The 8,029-nt window shown below is 36.1% G+C and overlaps 1 pseudogene; it reads left to right on the top strand.

Moving 5' to 3' along the window:
* The first annotated feature begins 6,527 nt into the window (after positions 1 to 6,527).
* Positions 6,528 to 7,112, top strand: LOC116588980 (annotated as a pseudogene).
* Positions 7,113 to 8,029: the final 917 nt, after the last annotated feature.

Here is an 8,029-nt window from a genome sequence, read left to right on the forward strand (position 1 = left end):
ACAGTGAAAGGTAGCGATAGATTTGGCAGTTTTTTTCTGGTACTCTACATTATTTAAAAGTCTATAAGGAAGGAAGATTAAAATGTTGCTCTGTAAAGTTTCAGTTATAGATGTTTTTTATTGTGCTTCAGTTTTTTAAAATCAGCCATTTATTTTTGCAGTGCTCATCATACCTAAGAACTGTGTGTTTTGTTGAATTAATTGCCATCTCTTGAGCATATGCCACAAAAGGAATGTGGTGGGGGTGTGTATGCATTCACTTGGAAATCCCATGTGTGTATCTCTGGTTTTATGTGCATGGTGAATACTCTTTGCATTTTTATGTATGGTGGGAGAAAATGATGAATGGTTTGTCTCCAGAAATTCTGATAATGCTTATCTGTAGATGGAGAAGGGCTTCCCAGATGAAAGGAAGCATTTTCTAGTATCAGCTTCTAATTCTCTGTCTGCATCTTCAAGCAAACACACTTAGGTGAAGAGATTAGATGCCGTTGGACCCCATTATATAATCCATTAGTGATGAGAAATGAGTTAGTGGTATACTTCATTTTTGCTTTTGTGACCAATCAACTATTTAAACTGTTAGAAGAATGGTGATGAATTTCTTAGAGCAAATGTACTTGTCAAATATGTATCAGAGTCCAGGGATGATAAGAAGGTGGATGCATTGGTAAGCCAATTACACCACTGATTTTTTTTTTTAATACATAGATTCCTATATTATTCTAGTGCCATCAAAGAAGAACATACATGGTAATTCTATATAACGTGGTGATCCCTAGGTTACTCCCTTTAATTGGAAGTATCAGAATAAAATGGCAATGGTCACACATTTGTTGTATAAGCCAGTGCTGCTTCTTATTTTAGCAATCTGTTTCATTCTATATAAGCTAGTCAGAAGCAGGGATGTTTATCAGAACTATTCCTTTCAGAGAGCAGAATTCCAAGCTTTCCTCTCTGATAGTGTCTACACTTGGACTACTTCATACATTCCTTCCCCCTGGAATGGATTGCCATCCTCCCCTCACTTCAAATTTTATCCACATCTGTATTTGAAGTGAATCCGACTGAAGGTGTTTTGTGGTCCTTTGCCTTTTTTATCTCATTTCATACATTTGGGGCACATAATCTGTTTTGTGAATTATATTAGGTCAAATTATTCTAGAAACATAAGATTTCTCTTGCATCCTAAATCATGAAGTCTATTGAGATTTGAATATTAAAAGTGAATTTTATCTGATACACATATAAGCTTTTTTTGTTGTTTTGTTTTGCTAAACTCTATTTTATTTTTGCTCAAGAAGCTAAGTATGATCACTCAGTATTTATTTGCCTCTTTTCATAGCACCTGTATAGTGCTCGGATCATAGTAGCAATAAGTAAAAGTTCACAGTTAGTAATATTTCCATAGAGGGAAATTTAAGTAGAATAATAGCAGAAAACTGTCTCCAGGCTTCATCTGTGAGAAGCCATTGAAGCTAGCTTGACCCAGTGGAGAAATCTATGGCAAATTTGAAGTATTTGCACTGTGCAGAATAGCCTTCGTCCCTCTTCTGCTGAATGCAGTGGTGAATTATTTACATAACCATCATATAATAACTTATTGACTTCAAGATTGTAAAGTACCCTATTAATGTTTTAAGCATTTCCCTTTATTTTAACAAGTAAATTATTTAGGCAATGTTAAAATGTTTTATGCTTTGACTAATGAGTAGAGAAAGTGTATATCATATCTTATTTTAATTGGCTGTTTACCTTATCCTGTGAAAAATCATACATTTATTATTTCAGACATAATTAACTATGCATATACTCGCTGATAGATCTGTATGCCATTTTCACACGCAATTTAGTCATTAAGACACATAGCTGTGCAGATAATTGTTACTTAGAAAGTGTCACTCTTTCTTCAATAAGGAGCTACATTTCCACCTAGAGGCAAAGCCAGATTTACACATCTCTTTCTTCCCTGTCTTCCTCTTGGTGCTATCTAAACAAGCCATGTTACCAGTTTCTTTACACCTTATACTCCCAGTCAACAAATACTGCAGGCATAAAATAGACCACCACAACCACAAATTCTTAGCGATGAACAAGTACCTCCCCAGTCAGGCTTTCTCTTTCAGAGTAGTATGGACTCTCCAGGACTGGATTGACTCCAAAGCAATATCCCCATGCAGCGTCCTTATAATTTATCAGTCTAATCCATACTATCACCTGAAGGAATGCCCTTTGACAAAATGGACCTTGACTATCTCAGAAGTTAGGACTGTTTCTCAGTTCTTTTAGTAGAGTATAAAATGAAAGGACACTCAGAACTTCCTTCAATATCTGTGTAGCATGTGAAGGTTTTATTTAGTTTATATATTCCTCACAAACCCATGAAATAGGCAGAAAATTTCTGTTTTCTGCAACACTCAGGACAAACCAGGTATTCTAAAACCAGAAAATGAATCGATTTCACCATTAAAGAGCTCTGGTGAAAAGGATTCTGCAATCTTTTGAAGATACCTAATGAAAGTCAGAGGTTTTTTTCCCCTAGGGATCCTCAGACTAGTTTCCTAAAATCAGAAGTAAATTAGAATAAGGATAATTTATATATATTCTTTTTTCGTAGATGAATAGTGCCTCTCTCTTGCCATAAAATACATAATACTCCATTAAGTTACTGTAGTTAAATTTCGAATGCCCAGAGTAAGCAACATAAATGTAAGATGGCTGGGTATAATATAATAGAGTGCTGGCATTTAAGTAAACTAGCGAAAACAAGCCTCATCAAAAACTTTTTATAGTTAAATTTCTTTTTTTAAGATAACCATTCATACACTTAATTTATTTTTTAATCAATTAACATATAGGTTATTAATTTCAGAGTTAAAGTTCAGTGATTCATCAATTTTAAATAATACCTAGTGCTCATTATATCATGTGCCCTTAATGGCCGTAACCCTATTACTGTTAAGTTAAAAAAAAAATTGTACAGTTGTACTCTGTTATTTATCCAAATAAATTGAAAATTTATGTTTAAGTAAATTTTGCCCTCAGATATTTATAGAAGCTTTCCTTATAATTGCCAGAATTTGGAAGCAGCCAAGAGTCCTTTTAGTATGTGAATGGATAAATAAAATATTGTACATCTAGACAATGGAATATTCAGACCTAAAAAAATGAGCTGTAAGGCAGGAAAGGACATGAAGGAGTCCTCAGTGCGTATTTGTGAGTGAAAGAAGCCAATATGAAAAGGCCAGATACTGTAGGTTTCTAAGTGTATGACATTCTATATAAAGCTATGTGGAAAAGAGCCAGATGATCAACCTACTGAGCCACCCAGGCACCCCTGTTTTCTTCTTTATTTTAATTTTTTCTTATTTCCCTTTATTTTTTTTTTTAAAGATTTTATTTATTTATTTGTCAGAGTGCACAAGCAGGGGGAGTGGCCGGCAGAGGGAGAAACAGGCTCCTTGCTGAGCAAGGAGCCTGGCAGGGCTGGATCCTAGGACTCCTGGATCATCACCTGAGATGAAGGGAGACCTTTAACCAACTGAGCCACACAGATGTCCCTTACGTTTTTCTTCTTAAACTGAATTCTTTACATTCTTTACTTTTCAGTCCTTTTAAGAATGAAAAAATTTAAATCCAGAAGTAGTTCTCTGAATATAATTTTGACTGCTGCCCCTATATTTTGATAATTATTGGTATAAATATTACTGTTTTTAATGATAATATTATTTAAATTTGGAACCATTTTTGTATCCTCAGTCACTTGCAGAAAGTTTATAACTTTGAAATTTTTGAAAAAATGTTTGATGAGTGAAGAAATTTCCAATTTAGTTACTGTATATTCATATATAGACTTCCCATAGATGTTTCAAATAAAGATAAATAAAGCAATAAGATAAATAAAGGGATAAATCTGATGCCAATGGGGAAGAGGACTTTTTTTTTTTGCTTTTTAAACTACAAAAATATTTTAAAACAGATAAATAATTTAATATCCATTAATTCCCTACATTTATGAAATCATACTATACAATACTTTTTTTTAATTAATTTTTTATTTTTTATAAACATATATATTTATCCCCAGGGGTACAGGTCTGTGAATCACCAGGTTTAGAAATATTTACCATATAACAAGAATATAAATCAACAAGAACCCATTTACTTTTATAATATTTTATACTATCTTATGTTGAAACTACGAGGTAAATAGAGACTTTCTCTAAATAGCCTCCTATTATACCTTGCAAGAAATTCTATTTTTAATAATCTGAAATTTGTGTATTTTAAATGTTTCTGAATCATAAAATACATGAATCTGGAAGTGTTAATTTTTGCAGGTTAACAGTAAGAAAATTGATGGGACTTTTACCAGTGAGTACCTGGGGAGCAAAAACAAGCAAAGAAAGAGACAAAGTAGGGGTCAGGGGGTGGGGAGAAGAGCTAACAGAAACTCACATGAAGAGAGCTGGTCTTTAATGGTTTCTGTTTTAGATGCATCCCCAGATCTTATCACATTTTATGGACCCTGAAATTCTAATGTGAGGACATCTGTTTAACAGCTAATGAATCAAACAGATGATTCCCAGAGGGCTCTAAAAGCTCAAAGTTTGCCTTTCAATTTGTGTTAAATGATTTTGAGTAGATTTGTTACCTAAACATAAGCACCTGTAAGAAGGCACGACTGCTTGTATTTTGGGTGGGATGTTTTTGCTCTCATGACCCCATGACCAAATTCTGTCTTCACCCCAAAGCCGGCTGGATACTGGGACAAGAAAGAAAGCAGAATAGTTGTTACAATAATAATTTACAATATTGTTGCAATAATAATTTCTAAGGGCTTTCTTCCATGTATTGGTCCGCGAACATTTTCTATAAAGGGCTAAATGAAAGTTATTGTCAGTTTTATAGGTCAGATGGTCTCTACTACAGCTACTTAACCTTGTCTCCTACTATGACAGCAGCCACAGGCAATATGACAATATGTAAACACGTAATAGTAGCTATGTTCCAATTAAAAAATTTATTTAAAAAACTCTAAGCAAAAGGCTCGATGTGACCTATTGGTTCCCTAGTTTTAATACTGAAGATATTCAAGCATGTAAAAGCATTCTTTCTAAGATGTTTCAAGCAATTTATATATCCCATCAATGTTTATTTGGTCATTTTTGTTACCAGTTATTTCCACAAAAAATTTGCATAATTATGTCTGTCTTAGCAAATTTCACACGTTTTTAAGGGGTAAATGCGTGTGCCTTTGCAACCTGTAACTATATTGGAAGCTCTGGATTGTTTTAAACTTGCCCCACTGTCATTATTGTGTCATTATCTTAGCTTCTTTATCCCTGTAAACAAAGATTGTAGTTCCTTCCCACTGTAAATAAATTTTAGTACAAGCACTAAACTCAGAGTGCCTGGGTTTAAATACAGACTCTGTCACTTATAAACTGTGCATTTAGGCAAGATGCTTATCTCTCCATGCCTCAGCTTTTTTAAGTGAAAACTGGTAATCATGATAATATGCTTCACAGTGCTGTCACAGACTTGACAGTGATAATACCTAAAGTTCTTGGAACAGTACTGGGCACATAGTAAGTGCTTGATATAGAGTAGATACTACTTTTCATATTAATTAAAACATTTAATTTATATAGTGCAGAGCAAATATTGCACAGGTAAGTTAGTTTCTTTCCTCAGTTAAGAAAATCCATAGCAGGGGCTCCTGGGTGGCTCAGAGGGATAAAGCCTCTGCCTTTGACTCAGGTCATGATCCCAGGGTCCTGGGATCGAGCCCTGCATTGGGCTCTCCGCTCAGTGGGGAGCCTGCTTCCTCCTCTCTCTCTGACTGCCTCTCTGCCTACTTTTGATATCTGTCTGTCAAATAAATAAATAAAATCTTTAAAAAAAAAGAAAAAGAAAAAAAAGCCATAGGAAGGGAATAAAAGACATCAATTAATTTGTGGAACAAACATTTATTTTCTCACCTTAACTTTTTTCCTGTGATAGAAGTCATTGGCTCCTGTGGATAATTACTTGAGCCCTTGTCTGAGAGCTCCAGCCTGCCGTTCCTGACAGACTGCCCTACAGATTTCTCACTTTCTTAATCAGGGCTCACCATCCCACAAGCCAACTGACTGCTGCAGTGTATGTCCTCCTGGTTCTGCTTCTCCAGTAGAACTCGGTCTGATTTGTGATGCACTGAGGACTTACTTAGATGTACCAGTTTGGAGTTAGAGGAAGGGTCTTGGTTAGAGACAGAATTTGAGACTCATGGGCATGTATGTTAATCGCAGATATTGAGAATGGATGCAATTTCCTGTGCAAGGAGTAGAGTTAGGAAAAAAATAAAAAGACTGAGAATGGAGCTGTAGGGAATGCTGAGAGATAGAAATAAAAAAGAAGCATAAAGGAAGGAGTCTGAAGATTAGCCAGAGACATGGTTAAAATGAGTCTAAAGGAAGTCAAGTCCCGGAAGCCAAATGAAAAAGTTGTTTTAAAGAAGAAGGACTAAGGAATGAGAGTGTGGCATGAACAGGGGGAATCAAAAGAAAGCAAGAAGGAATGTGGCCACAGAGTAAATGCTTAGTCTCTGACATCAGAGGCTTACAGAGAAAGATAGATTAAAACCTAGAAAGAAAGAAAAGAAAAATCTCGGTACACTCAAGGAAAGAGACATCCCCCAACATCCTTATCCTGCTTATTCTTCCCGTATAACACAGAGCTGAGCCCACCTGACCACATCCAGGTAATTTTATCAACTTTTCCATTAAACAAACCTGAGTTAGTACAGTCAGTGATGACATTTGTATGCCAAGGGTATCCTTTGTAGGACTGACTGCATAATGGATGAAGCTGAGAAATTACAGCAGAAATATCTTGTGGCTCTAAGGATTGTCAAGGATCCAAGATTTGAATAGCTCTCATGAACACACACAGGAACATATGCAGATGACTGCTTAGTACAGAGGGTAACTCAGCACAAGTGTTATCATGGCTACCAAGACCTTAAAGGAAGGATCTGGAAGATCCTTGGAGTTCTCATCATGTACATTTCTAACCAGAGGTACAACATTGAGCAGGAATCAGATGATTCTGGAGCCCCTCTGTTCTAATTCTTAAAAGATAGAGTTCTCCTGCCCTTACTAGCTTGTTCTGTTGCCAGTTCAATATGGGATAGCATGAATTATTCCACTTACCCATTTGTCCTGTTATGATCTGAGGATGGTCAGATACACTCAGTTTTTGATGTTGTTTTGAAATAGATATTTTGTATGATTCTTTTTTTTTTAATTAATTTTTTATTTTTTATAAACATATATCTTTATCCCCAGGGGTACAGGTCTGTGAATCACCAGGTTTACACACTTCACAGCACTCACCAAAGCACATACCCTCCCCAGTGTCCATAATCCCACCCCCTTCTCCCAAACCCCCTCCCCCCAGCAACCCTCAGTTTGTTTTGTGAGATTAAGAGTCACTTATGGTTTGTCTCCCTCCCAATCCCATCTTGTTTCATTGATTCTTCTCCTACCCACTTAAGCCCCCATGTTGCATCACCACTTCCTCATATCAGGGAGATCATATGATAGTTGTCTTTCTCTGCTTGACTTATTTCGCTAAGCATGATACACTCTAGTTCCATCCATGTTGTCGCAAATGGCAAGATTTCATTTCTTTTTATGGCTGCATAGTATTCCATTGTGTATATATACCACATATTCTTGATCCATTCATCTGTTGATGGACATCTAGGTTCTTTCCATAGTTTGGCTATTGTGGACATTGCTGCTATAAACATTCGGGTGCATGTGCCCCTTTGGATCACTACGTTTGTATCTTTAGGGTAAATACCCAATAGTGCAATTGCTGGGTCATAGGGCAGTTCTATTTTCAATATTTTGAGGAACCTCCATGCTGTTTTCCAGAGTGGCTGCACCAGCTTGCATTCCCACCAACAGTGTAGGAGGGTTCCCCTTTCTCCGCATCCTCGCCAGCATCTGTCATTTCCTGACTTGTTTATTTTAGCCAT

Source organism: Mustela erminea, chromosome 1 (genome assembly GCF_009829155.1).
Source record: "Mustela erminea isolate mMusErm1 chromosome 1, mMusErm1.Pri, whole genome shotgun sequence".
Lineage (NCBI taxonomy): Eukaryota > Metazoa > Chordata > Mammalia > Carnivora > Mustelidae > Mustela > Mustela erminea.